The sequence below is a fragment of the Dermacentor silvarum genome, chromosome 3 (assembly GCF_013339745.2).
Source record: "Dermacentor silvarum isolate Dsil-2018 chromosome 3, BIME_Dsil_1.4, whole genome shotgun sequence".
NCBI classification, from domain to species: domain Eukaryota; kingdom Metazoa; phylum Arthropoda; class Arachnida; order Ixodida; family Ixodidae; genus Dermacentor; species Dermacentor silvarum.
Genome location: NC_051156.1, coordinates 66,768,111 through 66,782,345, shown reverse-complemented (window position 1 = coordinate 66,782,345; position 14,235 = coordinate 66,768,111).

The following is a 14,235-nucleotide window of genomic DNA, read 5'->3' as shown; positions in this document are numbered from 1 at the left end:
TAGATTGATTCCCTTGCTCGTATCTCGCCCGTACCCGCACACGGTGTGCCATGCATTAAAGTCGCCAAGGAAAATCAATCGGTTCCAGCTTTGAAGGCAGTGTGGATGCGTGGTTCAGGATTGTCAAGAAGTCGGCCTTGCGTTCGCTAGGGGGACTGTACACGTGCACTAATACACATTTAGGGCGTCCTTTCTTGACCGGCCAAATTGTGACTATTTGATGGTGTGTTTCGACCCCCGGTATTACGGTCGCGGTTATGGCTAAGTCCTTCTTTGCCAGGGTCTCTACAGCTGGGTGATTAAGGTCGACGTAAAGACGATAACCACCGATGGGTTTCGGTGTTTTCCCGATCTCTTGCAGGCAAATGAGGTCGGGTGGGACTAGCGCCGCCTTGATGTATTGTGTGAGTGTAGCGTGTTTGTTCTGTAGTGAGCGACAGTTCCACTGCCAAATAGCAAGATTCTCTTGTTGTCTGGATGCTCTGTTAGCCATGTTGGGGAGTGCCCGAAGTTGCGTCCTCAGTCTCCGTGGTTACGATGTATTTGACATACGGCTTATCGTCGTCAATGCTAGATTGTCGCTTGCGGGTCCTCTTAACGCCTTGAAGAGACTCATCCACATATTGCTTGAGTTCTTGGAACTCCTTGTACATAGGTTGTATCTGTGTCTTCATATGTTGTTGTAGTTCCTCTTTCATCTGAGCGAACATGTCGCCCATTTGCTTTGTGACTGTTGTTTGTAGCTCCGCTAAGAGTGTCGTGGATGAAATTGGTGATTGTGGTGAGGTTTGTAGAGGGACCCTCGCGTATCGGAGGTCTTGTGGGTGTTGTTGCTGCTGTGTGGATGGTTGGGGTTTCTGTGACCTTATCAGGGCTGTCAACGATTCCACCTGGCGTTTTAGTATTTCAAGTTCATGTTTGGTGCTATCTGAGTTAGCTTTCAGTTGTTTGTTTTCCGCGAGAACGCGCTTATATTCTTCACTCTGTGTGATGGACTTGGTTCTAGAAGACGCGACCCCTGCCCAGTTTACCTGTGCCTGTGTCTTCTGGTTAGTCCCAGCACCGTGCGGAGGGGTTAGAATTCCTGCCAACTTCTTCACCGGAGTCCGGGAACGCTCACGATTCTGCTTCAGTTCGTCTGTCTTGGGTAAAGCAGGAAAATCAATCGGCCCTGCACATAGGTGTTCACACTGGCCGCCCGCCGCGGCGAAAACGCACACAGATTGTGTTCACTGTAGCCACGGCCCATCGGCCACTGACCCGCAGCGCCCCACACGCAGCTGCGGCCGGGCGAATGTGCTATAGCCGCGGTGTAGCTGTAGCACGTGCGCCGGCCACAGCTGCGTGTGGGGCGCTGCGGCTCAGGGGCCGATAGGGCCGAGCCGTAACTTAGGAAACCTAGGTCATTGCATGCTGGCGTCTCAACGAACGCTAGTCCCACCAGCCAATCTGCCTGTTTTACTCCGAGAATATCTGGTCGCGCCTTTGGGCGGAGTGTCAACACGTTTATATTTCTTACACCGTGCCTTCGCCGAATGGGCTCGGCAGCAGGGTGCCGCTCGCCAACAGGACGCCGCGTGCCAAGCAAACCTGCAAGGGCTATGTATGTGGCCAGGCCACAGTCACGCTCACGAAACTGGTTCGTAAAAAGCTTCGCACTTAAACAGTGAGGTAAAGTACAAGGTACATTCTGCTATGCTAGGCTACGGCCATTCTGGAGAGTGACTCTCGCATTTGGAATGTGGCCTGTCCAATGGACAGTTTGCCCGCGCCGTCCGCTTTGTCGCTGAGGGCGCTGATTGCCATAAAAATCTGACCATGTTTACCGCTCAAAATAGCGGGAGCAGCATGCTGCAATCAGCCTTTAGCGCGCATTCGTGCGCATTCATTCCTTCTGCTTTCTTTTAGGGAATAAAACTACGACAGAGACGACCTATGTCATCAAGTGGTCGTTTAATATTTCACAAGAACTTAAAACCGGCGCTGAAAGCATTTCTTTTCTTTGGATATACCTATATTCCTGAATCGCTGCAGTGGGATTTTATATGCCTTCGCGCGCACAAGAAAGCATCGAAGCGTGCGATAAACAATCTCCACCGATGTTTTTAATCTGCATGAAAGATGGTACTCCTGGCCACGCAGACAACACGGTAGCACAAAGGACATCTATTTTTTACCGCCTGCGGTACTTACGGTACACCCTATCGAGTGACCTCTGTCCTGCTGTTGAGGTCAATCCCTTCGTTATGCTGACAAGCAAGGCCTGCATAGGTCTCTCTGTTATGAAGTTCATCAAGTGTACTTTTCTGCTATGACATGCACAAAGGCTTCTTCCTGTGGTTTTTAAACTCAAGTTAAACACAGCCGCTTTGCTGCGTGAGCAACGGCTCCACAGCAGCGTTTGTGTTGTGCGTTGTTTACGTAGGGTATGCACTTTGCTGTTAAGGCAGCTATTGACGCCCACATTATTTTTTTTTTCAGAATAGCGTAGTCCAGGATGCAGACGACCTATGCAATCCATACGCCTTGAAGCAAGACGACTGCGTCGATTTGTGTTCACACGCATCGTTTGTGATTCTGGTGTCACTGTACAATGTAAATCGCAAAAGACGATATCTTGTATGTTTATTGCAAAGGAAAAATTGTCAGGAACATCTCCGCGTACAAAGCTTCCTTAACTTGAAATCTTTAAAGTATTCTTATTGCTTGAAGCGGCGACTGCCATGCCACGAGGAAGGAGTGGCATGCACTCCGTTGTACACCTCCGCTTGTACACGTACGCATGTACACGTCCGCTTGCACTAAAAAGGCATCAAAATAAGTCGTAGACAAAAAATATATTTCCGGATGTGTGGCCATTCACCGTTGTAGCAGGACCAGTTCAGCAGGAAACTACGCAGAATAGGACGCCAACACAACGTCACTCTGCGGCGCAAGCATCTAAACATCAAAGCACTAAACAAGCATCAAAATAAGTTTCAGACAAGAACGCCCCATGTTCTTCGCCGCACTCAGACAGTAAATAACGTGACGACAGCACTTGCGAGACACCCATGACACAACCAACACTACCTAGACACCGCCTACCTAGATCACCGGGTGCAAAGACGAGCCAGCGTAGAGCGAGTCTTCGCCACCCGCGCGGCGAGCGGCAGCGTCTGTAACCATACTGGGCGTCTATCAAGCTGTAGATAATCACCATTGCAGAGGACGCATTCTAAACTCGAGATGTGAGCTCCAGACCGGCCGTGGATAGAACATGGTGAGCAGAGTTACATGACGAGTGTTTAAAAAGGTGTTGTCACGTGGGTGTTGTACAGATCTGTCCCCTTCTGTGACATTCGCAAGTTTGATCGCTCCCTGCATAGACGTTAGTTTTCCAATTTCCGTGATTGCGTGAATCTCCACTTTTCCCATGATCATTAAATAAAAGAGGATGACTGAAGAGGCCCAAGGGTATTGATATATTATTTTTTCGTACATTAGATATATGATTAGCTACCAATAATCCTGAAATTGTGATATATTTCCATCCCTCTTCCACTGCCGAGTAGCCTTGGTTCTTCTAAAGCTTTTTAGGTAATCACAAAATTAGAAGTGGTCTTGAAACAATAGCCTAAATAGACTGTTGCCCTGAATGTAATGCGCAGCGCTTTAGGTGCCTTACGGCGATATTAGTCCAGGCAACCATTGCGGTACCAGGGGAAAGATTTATTCCACACCCCGATCTTAACGACGCTTAACTATATTCGTGGAGAAGGACGCCAAGGCTTTCCGATAGGGAAGAGAATGCAGCGTTTTATGGGGTGGCGCATTAGTGGACATGCCAGTAGTGGACACAACCTCAGCGTACCAAATCGTGACCTAAAGAAAGTACCAAAGTTTGAGACAGGATAAAAAAGGACTGTTCAGGCATCATCACTGTCCTCGAAGATTTGTCCTCGCTCTGTACTTGTGCCGGTGTAGTTGGCGTCGTCGTTTTGACTGCCGTCGACGGGCTTGCCGGCTTCTGTCCTGTCAGGGGGCTCGGTATCGTCGACAGCAGCGGTAAAATCCTGCGATTGAGAATAGCAAACCAGAGCAGTAGGTCAGAATCAAAACCATATTTGCCACGAAAAACATTGTTCCCCCATCGACCAGAACCGGCTGTAGCAAATCATAAAACAATTGAACTAGCACTTGACAAGTGGCGAATGTTCAGGACAACAAAGAAATGGCTAGTTTCTCTTCAAGGTGAAGCATTGAAAAGGATAGTAAGGTTTACCGTTACGCTGAAGGCGTGTCAGAACGCTGGCGTAACGAGAAGCGTTCCAGCGGCGTTGCAGAATTCGCAACTCGGTGCTGCACGAGCCCCAAGGAAAACCGTCCCGGTTGGTCAGCGTTCAAAGAGATGGTTACATGACTTCAGCTTGACGTTCACCGTGGTGTGGGTGGGTGGGTCGGATAACTTTATTGTAAGGTCCTGCGGGCTACGGGGCGCAAAGCCCCATAGAGCGGACTATATACTCCCACGTTGGGACCGGGAATTTTAGCTCCCTGGCCGCATCGTGGGCTCGCTGGATGGCCCAGAGCTGTTCCGCCAGGTCCGTGCTGCGTAGTGCTTCTTGTAGCCTGGCGGAGTCTTGATTCTTGTTTACGTGGGTCCGACCACACGGCCAGAGTAAGTGATGTACAGGGTCAACCACATCTAAGGTGAACACCTCATTAGTATTCAAGCCGGTAAAACTACAGCGTTTATTCTACTTCACGAGTGAAATGTTCGTTATCCGACGTGTAATCATGTAGTCGATTAACACAATAATGATTTTTCGAATTATGTACTGAACATCAGCTTCTATGATGTCCTGAATACTAATGAAGTGTTCACCTTAGATGTGGTCGACCCTGTACGTCTAGTGTTCTACGGCAATTTTCGCAATATGATGTAGTGTATAGCTCAGGCATGTAGTGATGTAGTCTGTTCTGCGTGGGGTACGTGTTGGTTTGAAATATTCTGAAGGTGATGGCTTGAGGCCTGGTGAGCTTATTGTGAGGTGTGCTGTATGTTCTGCGGTCTAGATAAAAGTGCTTTGTGACCTCGTTGTATGTGGAGGGAGGGTCCCGATTCTCGAGGGGATGGTCACGACCAGAATAGGTGGCGTCGCGGAGGGTTAGGTCTCGCGCGCTCCTGTGAGCCATCTCGTTGAGATTGGGAGGGGCGTCCTCGATCTCAGCGAGGTGTGCCGGGAACCATCAGATGGTGTGATGCTGCAGTGGTGCGGATGTATTGATTATATATAGTGCTTGTCTTGCAACGACGCCTTTCTGGAAGGCTTTGACGGCCGAGCGTGAATCGCTGTAGACGTGGGGGGTGGTCGCGTCTGTGAGTGCGAGTGCGATGGCGACCTGTTCTGCTATCTCGGACTTGTGGGTCTTGACTGTGAGAGCGTTTGTGACTTGACCTTGCTTATTGACCGTGATGGAAACGAAGGCCTGCCTGGACAGGTACTGTGCCGCGTCTACGAAACAAGATTGGATCTTCTTATCACGTATTTCGCGCAGAATGAACGATCTGCGTGCCAGCCTTCTGAGTTGATGGTGCGCGGGGTCCATGTTGAGCGGGAGTGGGCGAACCGTGTAGGAGTTGCGTGTGTCCATCGGAACACTTTCATATAAATTCTCGATTGCTGTGGTGTCATGACCTAGTTTGGCGAGGATTTTTCTACCCTGTTTGGTTCCAGAGAGTCTTGTCAATTGAGCCCGTTCTTGAGCTTCGGCGATTTCTTCAAGTGTATTGTGCACCCCCAGTTGCAGCAGGAGCTCTGTCCCGGGGCTCTTGGGGATTCCCAGTGGTAGTTTGACTAGCTTCCTCAGTTGTGCATTGAGTTCGTCCTTCTCCGCTACCTTCCATTTGTGCATGGCCGCCTCGTAGGTGAAGTGGCATAGCGCGAAGGCGTTTGTAAGCTTGAGGAGATTTTCTTCCTTAAGGCCGTGTTGTCTGTTTGCTACGCATCGTAAAATATTTATGGCGTTATCCAACTTTGTGGCGATCTTCTCCACTGTCGCTCCGTTAGAGCCGTTGCTCTCAATGAGCATGCCGAGAACTCTGATTTTGCTGACGTGCGGAATGGTTCCTCCGTCTTTTGTTCTGAGAGTAATGTGGTTTGCACACAACTGTTCAGCAGGAACGATAAAGTGTGTGCACACAACACTTATGCTAGGTGCGGCAGCCAAAACGCTGCCCTGGCTCCGGCCAGCCCGATTGAGCGGTACCTGAAAGTTCGTCACTTGGCTACGTCACTTTTGGGGTCAAACGCACTACGCGTCTCTCCAGCCTTTTAAACCACGGCGTTTCATGCTCTAAACCTCCAAGTGGGGGCCTCGTATTCGACATCGATAGCAGATAGCACAGCGACGGCAACATCGATGGCACAAATGCGCCTGGAGCGTCCGTATAATTGTTCTCGCGATGAAAATGTCTTCACAATACGGGCTTGGCAAAGCTAAATTATATTCTGAGAGCTATAGCTTCTAACGCGGTATTACTAGGGATCCTACTCCTTATTTGCGCGTGACTACTCAGACAGCGCGACTGAACCTGTCGTGCAAGGATAGCGCGAACGCATCTAGCTTATACTATTAAATTAGTCATTAATAATAATATTAGTAACTAGTAAGCTACGCGAACGCATATATTATTAATGAGAAAGAATTATATTGAGCGAAAATTTGGCGTCGTAGTTAGCGGCGTGACCGAATGACCGGGCCAAACAAGGACGACGGTACGAAAAGTAGAAACACAATAAACAATGCTGGCACTGACGTCGCATTTCTCAGGGAGGTTCCTGTAAATAAAGTAAATGAATGGCTTTGAAAAAAAATTTGCTACATTTCGGCCTGGGTGGGCATCAAGCCCAGGCCTCCGCGTTGACAGTCGAGCACGCTCCCCAGTCGCCACGGCGGCTCTATGGTTCTGGTTGACTGAAGGTGGGCCTAGTGTGTGCGTCATTGCACACGTCACGTCGGAGCCATGAGTGTATCAAATTATTTTAAAAAACTCTCAGCCCTTCCACTCAGGTGGAGATGGAACACCAGCAAAGCTGTACTATGGTGGGAATTATGTATTTCCAATTATGACTATTAAGATGCCATGATGTAATTGGTTATTTGAGCTATTAAAGAATGAGAAATAGATATGATACGGTGGTTTTCATTTGTTTAGTGACCACCGGGACCATGGCCTTATGGTCACTACGGTACACCACCATAGGTGTACGGCAAAGGCGATTCTTCATAACGTCATCGTCCTTCATAAACACGTCACCAACGCCACGCGCGTTCGGTGCGAACGCGGGCAAAACGCCGCCGCCGTCGACAACAGTTCTGCGCGTTGTCTTTGTGACCGCACACAACCACTGTCAAAACGCTGGCGCGAGTAAGTACGCCAACAGCAGCGGGTGAAGCTTTATGGCGGAAACTGAGCGGCGAAAGCACAGCGCACACAAAGGTAGGAGCCATGTTGCGGATCGCTTTCAAGATACGGTGCGCGCGACCGCCCGGCGCCGCGCAAAGTACAAGTTGCTAGCAGAGCAGAAGCCGCAAACCCTCCCTCCCGCGCTGCCTTCCCGCTGTCCTCCTTTCGCGTGGGAGATTGAGTCGCCAGTTTACCGTCGCTCGTTGCCTTGTTCTTCCGAACGAACGGTACGCGGCTGGCCATGGCGAGTCGTAAGGGCCACTGATTAGAGCACTGCACGGGCCGGATTTTTTCGGCCCGAGCCCGGGCCCGCTTTACGAGGCCCAAGCCCAGCCCGGGCCCGTAATACAAAGTACTGAGCCCGGCCCGGGCCCGGGCGTACATGACCGAGACCAGCCCGGGCCCCGCTCGGGACCCGTGGTTCCAAGCCCAGGGCCCGACCCGGGCTTTCATTACTAAGCTTAGCTAGCGCCCGCGTGTGCATGACAAGGCCCGGCCTGTAAGAAAAAAATTCTTTTTTTTACTTACAGATTGTACCGTATCTGTCAGCCTCACCTTCTCGAGGTTTAATCAGCTGCAGTACATAAGCAATAAAAGGCCGAAATCTTTGTTTTTCCCACGGGAACATTAGTAATCCGGCCCATTGCCTGTGCTGCTATTTTTCCGCTCGTGCGCATGCACTTACCTTGATTTGTACGATATGGTTCTATGATGTCATTTAGCATGCAAATGTGGTTCATTTTAGCTGAACCAAATTTTTTGAATTGCCTGTGTCAGATAGCATAATTATAATCCTTGATCTAAACTACTCGATGAGGCGGCCATTACTTCCACGAGAAATCAAAGCGCCTAATTGAAGAATTAACATAATTACTCGAATAAATGTTTCATTATATATTTTACGGCACATCTTTCAATCTACGAATTATAGCCGCCGAGTTCGCAAGGCGTAGTCCACTTGGAACGAATTGTCAGCACTAAACCAGTTTCTAGATAATAATTTTTAAAGTGTCCGACGAAATCAATCAAATCAATTTATTGTCCAGTTTACATGCTGGACGGTCATTTTGGACTAAATTCTACATATGTAGCTTGACGTGACCCAAAAGACCAGGCAAGGCAATAGTACAGCAAACAGTGTGCACACATGCACAATAATTCTACATATATTTCCAGCTAGTCGCTGCAATTCCGCATAGACGAAATAGCTATGAACGGAAAGACAAAGAATATTTGCGGCATGGCGAGTTAACAGAATTGGAAAAAGCTTTAACAGAATGCATTTTAAACAACAGTACAATAACAATACTAGCTCTACAAAACAACGCAACACCAGCTTTACAACCTTGCGTGAGACTGAATTTTACAAGATCAACATTTGCTAAGAAAACGAAACAGGATTTACATTATATACTCAGAACCATACACAAAGGCAGAATAATAATCACATCAGATACATTACCAGCGACCAAAGTGTCAGCTGAGTTCTTTCTTACTGAAATTACCGCCATTTTTGTATTTGTTCAAAGTGAATGGTAGGTAATGTATTAGCGACTGATGCTTATACAGTCTTCTGAAGTATGGAATTGACCATATCTCCGGATTTCTTGTGTTCGCATTAATGCGACGACGCTCTAAGGAGGCTAATTGTTTTATGTAGTTCCAAGCTAATTCTGACATGGATGGCCTAATGGATGGTGAAAACGCCTAATTGAATATTTAACATAATTATGCGAATTAACTTTTTAATTAATTGTTTTACGGTACATCTTTCAGTCTACGAATTATAGTCACTGAGTTCGCAAGGCGTATCCACTTGGAACGAATTCTCAGGACTGAACCAGTTTCGAGATATTAATTTTCAAAGTGTCCGACGAAATGCATGGGCGTTCCAGTTAACTTTTTGAGCAAAACGCTGTTTTACGCATTGAAGCACAAAAGTAACTGGCCTTAGCGCCAATATAATGCCATAGTACCGACACTGGTAATAGTGCGAGCGCACAAGCGATAACATGGAAATGGTTTGACGAGTGGTTCTTTGTATAATTTATTTTTCCTTACGCGGAAACAATGTTCGTTTTTGCGGAAAAAAAAATTAGCGTAGCTTGCACTGGCGGCGCAATGCTAAAGAGACAGCGGAGATGATGGGCGCGTAGCTAGTCCTGGCTTTTGGGATAGACTAAGCACTACCAAATCATCCCCAGCATTTCCCGGAATTTATTTATTACTGATTGATTATCGATTAGCAATTTTGGCTGTCGATTGGCTATCGTAAGGTATTGGCCATGTATTCGGGCCAGGCTAAGCACTACTAAGTCATCCCCAGCATTTTCGGGAATTTATTGATTATTGATCAATTATCGACTAGCTATTGATTCGCTATAAATTGCCTATCGATAGGCAATTAGTCCCCACCATTCTTAGCTAGACTTATCCAGGCTCAGCTTCACTAGTTCACAGGTGTATGTGCCATTGCGCTTGGACCCTTTCTGCATTGCTGCCATGATCGGCCCGCATTTTTGGACTCAGCGGACACAACAGATGAAGTTCTCATTTTTAACAACGGAGCTGTTAAAAATGAGAACTTCATCTGTTTTACTATTTTCTTTGATAAGATATAGTCATCTGATAAGATATACAGTCAAGAGAGCGGTGTGGATCTGAGAACAAATGGGGATAACCGATATTCTAGTTGATATTAAGCGGCAAAAATGGAGCTGGGCAGGCCATGTAATGCTTAGGATGGATAACCGATGGACCATTAGAGCTACAGAATGGATACCAAGAGAAGGGAAGCGCAGTCCAGGACGGCAGAAAACTAGCTGGGGTGATGACGTTAGGAAATTCGCAGGCGCAAATTGGAATCAGCTAGCGCAAGACAGGGTTAATTGGAGATCGCAGGGAGAGGCCTTCGTTCTGCAGTGGACATAAATATAGGCTGATGATGATGATGACAGTCATCTTGCACGTGTCACTTCAGCTTGGCACAGAATGCACCATGCCATGCATAACGGTCGCGTGTGCTCGAAGGCCTACTTAGGCCCTTCAATGAGCGGCCCCGAGTCTAGCCCGGGCCCGTGGCTTTAAGCCCGAGTCCGGCCCGGGCCTGCGGCCTCAAGCCCCAGCCCGGTCCGAGCCCGCCGACAAACGCTTCGGACGGCCCGACCCGGCCCGCGGGCCGGGCCCGGGCTTTCGGGCCGGCTCGGGCCCATGCAGTGCTCTACCACTGATACGAGCGCTAGCGCGTTGTCTACGTGCCGGAATGGCTAAACGCTGTTGTCGACCCTGTTAGGGGAGACCACGGTGGAAGAATATTTAGGTGTTGACACTGCGCGCGAGCGAGCGTCCAGATTATGTTCGGCCGCGCGCGGGTGCACCGAGTAGCTCTGCTGCGAGCAGATAGATGGCGCCGCGGCCAGCGGTCCCAGCTTAGCGGCGCCGGCGGCTTGGCATTCCTCTGCCTCCGCTAAATTTTCGTTCATAGTGGCGCCAGTAAAACTCAAAGCGCGAAGGAAATTCGTTATTTCAGATTAAGGTGATAAGTGTACCAGGCTGAATGCTTTGCTAACATGAACGTATATTGTGCAGGGCGTGAATGACGTGAACACGGATCGATCGGGCAGCACTCAACGCCCACTCACATTCCGCTCGCGCGCACATTTTGTTGCGCCGATCTAGTCATGCATACAAGCATAAAAAATGAAAGCGTAAGCCCGCGTGCTACCCCTCGATCAGAAGAAAGATAGTGACTGCATCGGAAAATTCAAACTCAGAAAACCGTTCAAGCATCGTCACGCGAAATAAGTGTGGGCGCGATATAATTTAAGAAATGAAACGGCGCAAGCTTGCGATATACAACGCACTAGAGCAAAGTGGGTGTTCATGGCTAGAACCTATGATGATAACGGCGAAATCAATTAAAATACTATTACTATTCGCGCAGAATGAAAGCTATGGAAAGAAATCTTTCAAAAGATAATTTATCAGGCGGGACGAAGGCAGGCGTTTTATCTTGGATTACAATATCACGAATACAGTTTACTTGTGAAAATCTTTTTTATTTCAACTCCACTTAACATAGACTGTGTATATTATTCATTTGGCTTTCGTCGTTTGGGGAGCGAGTGACTCTTGCGGGATCTAAGAGGTGACTTTCTTTTTTCTTAAATTGCATATGAGAATGTGCCAATGTAAGCGTATTTGACAATGCATGCTACAGCCTGTCCACAAATACATTTATACCCTGCACACAATAATCTCTTAGACTTGTTATTTTGCAAAGACAGAATAATTAAAAAATTGTGCATGAAGCAGCTCGATAATTTTAATACAGGATAGCCTTCCCAGAAGCTTACGCTCTCATACACTCCCACAATGCAAAAATGTAGAATAAAAACATGCAAGCGTGTAATATACACCGCACGCGCATTGTAAAAAACATTCAGTATCCAGGATGGCACAAATTTGAAAATCAGGCACACATCTGCACAGAAAACAGCAGTATTACACAGGGTGCACAAAGATTTAAAAACATGTAAATGTCACGTAGCTGAACAGAACCAAGGTAATGTTGTTTTCCGTCCCTTGGAGATACTGAGATTATATTTTACATTTGGCATAATTACATGATTAGTCTTAATTAATTAATCAACTTCTCAAATATTATAATTATATTAAAAGTTTCAGTGAGACAATTGGAGAGCAAAATGAAAGACTCCCGATACAGCTTTCTATTACTCCATACACGCTACGTAGAAGTATTTTTCCGAGCGTGAAAGAAGCCCACGAATACACGCAAAGTGCCTCGAGGCAATTTTGAGTCTATTCGCGGGTTTCTTTCACGCTCGGAAAACACTTTTATGTATCACGTATTGAGCAACAAAAAGCTGTATCGGGAATCTTTCATGTTGCTTTGCAATTCTCTCGTTCACACTTCTTATCTAATTATAGCATTAGAAAAGTTTATTAATCAGTTATAAAAATAATTATGTAATAAGGCGGAATGGAAAAAATAATCTGAGTATCTCCAAGAGACGACAGACAACATTGCCTTGGTTCTGTCCAGCTATGTGACATTTTCATATTTTTAAATCTTGGTGCATGATAGTTAAGACACCCAGTATATATCTTATACATGCAGCAAAATTTGCACAGACTGCTGTGGCAGCACAGCAGTTTTTGTGGCACACAGGAGGTTCTCTCTTCCGCAGCGGCTTTCGAGGTTTATTTGACCGTGTGAGGTTTTTTGGACAGTTCGGAAATAAGGTGGGAACTGTATTGCAGACAGAACAGGGCTCTTTGGCGCGTCAAGTAGCACCATTTATTGAGCTCCGCGTAATATATGCCGTCGATATCATATCCTCTGAAAAATGCTTGGCGCAAACATGGTTGGTAGGCATTAGAGTTCGGTCTGCCCTGAGATTTACACGGCGCCACTGCTCTAGATGACCGCTGTTAGACGACACTTTGAATAGAGGCACACGCTCCGCACAAGTTCGGTATCCAGAATTGCAGTTCGTGACGAAGCATTTTCTACCCATTTCAAACTCTCAGAAGGCCGCTTCCACCTTGGTCGAGGGCCCGTGGCGACAATACACAAGCACAAGATGATGAAAGGCGCGTGAACAAAAAGTATGCCTTCAAAACAGCACGGCCGCACGTGCAAGCACAAAGCGCACAAAGACAGCGAAGCACGCGCCTTCCTGCCGAGGCTGGGACCGCATACCGCAGCGCCCTCTACGACGGCGCCGAACCAGCCAACGTTACTAGATCTAGTAACGTTGGAACCAGCTGCAACCAAGCTGGAGTGTATAAACCAAGCCGAACATAATCCGGACGCGAGCGAGCGGCGCTTTCGCGCGCGTTGGCGGGAGAGTGTCGGCACCTCTCCTTATTCTTACAACGTGGTGGAGACGCGGGCGAGAGCCCAGAGAGAGCCCGCGGCACAGGCGGCAGAGGCCAGCAGGGCTGCGCTAGCGCGTAATGTCCATTTGAACGCCGCTGAACACTCCTTCGAGTTATGAACTCCTCGCGGGCAAGCGAGCAGGTTGAGACGCTCGGCGCGTTTTCATTGGGTTTATACAGCAGGGCAATTAGAAGGCGGGCGAGAGCTTGCGCGGACAAGGAACGCATAGAAAAAAAAAAACATTTCGCCAAAGTGACTAAAATTCTTGGGCCACGCGGCAACAAGTTTTCAGTGTCTCTGCCGAATTTCCTAGTACATGGTTTCGCCAATTACAAAGATGTGTTTTTTCGGCTTTGCTGTCAATTTGTAAATCCGACGCGATTGTATTCGCGATTCTATGCTCCGTTTCATAAATCAGGTGCAACGCTGTGGAAGGCACGCAGGAAGTACGATGACCAAAGTTTATCACTCCGCGCGTTCCGTCTATGCTTCGCTGCGGGCCAGCGGCGTTTGCGCGCGAACTTGCACGTTACGTTGCCATGACGAGTTGCAAATAAAAAAAAACTATGAAAAGCAAATTGATCTAAATCAATGTGTTAGCCGCCTTATGAGTACATGGTTTGTTCGTTTGTAGGGGTAAAAAGTGCGAACGCAGCAGCTGCAAAAAAGTACCTTTAGCCTCCACAGCATTGCAACTGATGCATATAACGTAGTAGAGAACCAGCGCTGAATAGGAGGCGCTACGGCAATTTGAGTGCGCAACTAGAATGTGCTAGCGTACGGAGGCCATCAAAATTACATGATATTTTGAACTATAACAGATGCGGACCAGTGTCAACGTTTCCTCTAGCCGGATGTGTTAAATCAAGCTCTTGGC